Here is a 2,598-nt window from a genome sequence, read left to right as displayed (position 1 = left end):
TTTTTTTTTTTTTTGAAAACAGACAAGCCAAAACCAAGCACCGCCCAACTGGCACTACCAACAGTCACCCACCAGCCCTAGCATTTACTGGTCCATTGCTGCTCAGTGCACTGTGGTTGTTGTCGTACCAATTTTAAATCTATTAGTGTCTTTCTACTGCATAGACAGCCCAGTTTTATGAAAAGGCCATATTTCCAGCTGTAAAATTCCTCTTTTAAAGCACAATGCACACATCAGATTAAACTGTACATGACAGCTTCACACACTACTTCGTATTTTTGCATTTAACATTGGCACTAGATGTAAATTGTGAGGTGCCGAAAACACGTATGCACTTCTTGGGGACAGTGAGCTGCATCAAACACAACTTAAAATAGGCATATGCGCCATGTGAGCACAATATAGATGAAAATAATTAATGAACTAGATCCTGACACAGGGCCCCTCTGTGAGATGGGGCCTAACCCTGACTCCTAGAAATTACGTTTATATACTGACCGCATTTACAAAACATTTACTGAAAAATGGAATTCAGCTCTCTGCTTTGTACGCCCTGTGACATTTGTGTGATACAGGATCATATAGTACCGCCTTCACTCAAAAGAACATTGCCACTGAACATAATCCATACAGCAGCTATGTTTAACTCAACAACATATTTGGCAAAACAAATTAGAAGTAAAGAAATGATAGAGAGATATAGATATAGATAGAGAGATATAGATATAAAATGATGCTGGACTTGCCTTAGTTAGACATTCCCAACAAATCTACAATAAATCAGATTTCCAGAGCTAATTGACTTCTTGTGCAGCTCTTGTGCAGTTGCCTGCTTTGCTGGTTGGTAATCTGACCTTGCTCGTAGCCATCATAGCCATTATTTATCTCTCTTGGCTGGCTCTATCGGTTATAATTGACATGAATGATGGGTAATGTAAATATTTGCTGGTGTTGGTGGAAGTACATATTGTAATTTTTTTTGTTTAATTAAAGAACATTTGTTTTTTTTTTAACATGACATGATGCGGATCCGAAAGCTGGAGTCAAATGTAAGTTCATATTTATTTTGATTATTTTGAATTCCCTGGAATTAAAATCCCTGGAAACTGTGCTATCATGGCAGTATTGTGACATATTGGTATGGCTACTCTGCGTCCATGACGCACTTTGGTGACATTTTCTTTCACCAAAGGTTGCTCACTTTCACCAAAGGTCATTTGATTTTCAGAGCTGCACACTAAGTTTTCCCAAGTACCCTGCACATTGAGGCCCGCCCTTAATTGCACACTGCAGTGAGCGGCTTCTCAGTTTTTCTAAAACAGGCTGCTTTTTGTTATGTACTGTGTGATCCACTACCCTGTGTCTAGCAGGATATAAAAATATCTGATTTAGAATCTGAAGTCGTTGTTGGAAACAGTTTGGAAAAGAGCAGGCACTTTTAAAAAACACTCAGCAGGTGATTGGATGAACCATCTGTCTATCACCATTTATCACAAGCGAACTTCAACCAATCGGATCAATGAACCATATAACGTAGTCAAACTCTTACCAAAGTCAGTTGGGGAAAGAGCAAAAACATATTTTCCATTAAGAAAAGCTTTCAGTGCTGTTCTTTGCTCTTCAAAGAAGAAATACTCTCCAATTCTGATATAACTGATGCTACTCTAACCTCTATGTGCACACCCTCTAGCTGCCAGTACTTCCTTGAGGGACGATGACTTATCTGGTTCTACTGTACCAGCCACAATCACATAGTGTGGCAAGATGGATTCTAGTGTGATCTAGAGTCCATAATTTGCAAGGTTAGAACTCATTAGCTTTTGCTGTAGCTTTCAAATGCAACTAATAGGAATCACCAGCAGATAGTTCCATGGACATCCCTGTATTAGTGAGGTGAAATGTTTATTTTATATGATTGATTGATTTTTGATTTTTCTTTCAGATTGCTGTGTAATATTTATGATGCATGTTGACGTTTGGTACTAAAAATGACCCCTTAAAAAATCAATCAATCTTAAATCGCATAACAAAGTCTTTTCTCTACATTAAACCTACCAGTTTCTGTAACTCTAATTGTAAATAAACATACAAAACATACTTAATTAATGCTTTACTAATACATGACTTATGATGATTTAATGCATAAATTAAATTACAGGCTGCTCACCATTAACAAATTATCAAGTGACTGTGACTTTTTCATTAGTTCACTCATTAAAGTTAATTCAGTTACTTTATAGGCCTACATTAACAGACATGCCATCAAATTAGCTGGATCCCACTTTCATCCCACAGGCCTTTGATCAGTCTCTGAAAACAGAACAAGACCTTTTCTCATAGGAATGTAAAGCATTTGTTTTTTAAAAACAGGTCGTTAGATTCAAACATCTACACAGTGCTGCATCTCCCAATGATCTTAATGTCACATTTATAAGTTAGGTTTAAAAAAAAAAATCAATTTCCCCATTGGTGAGTATCAAAGTAGATCTTATGCTTTGATATAGAGGACCAGTTTGTAGGATTGAGTGGCATCTAGTGGTGAAGTTGCAGACTGCAACAAACTGAACACTGCTTGCATCTGTATTTCATGACCTGGGA

General features: G+C 37.2%; 1 protein-coding gene across 1 annotated transcript in view; it reads right to left on the bottom strand.

The window, feature by feature from the left end:
* The window catches only part of LOC118324647 (copine-8-like), a 29,502-nt gene that overhangs the window by 25,133 nt on the left and 1,771 nt on the right, over positions 1-2,598 (bottom strand). The window lies entirely within an intron of this gene.

Source organism: Morone saxatilis, unplaced genomic scaffold (assembly GCF_004916995.1).
Source record: "Morone saxatilis isolate NCDOM2014 unplaced genomic scaffold, NCSU_SB_2.0 Contig15, whole genome shotgun sequence".
NCBI lineage: Eukaryota > Metazoa > Chordata > Actinopteri > Moronidae > Morone > Morone saxatilis.
The sequence above is the reverse complement of the archived record's forward strand: the minus strand, read 5'-3'. Positions and strand labels throughout refer to the sequence as shown.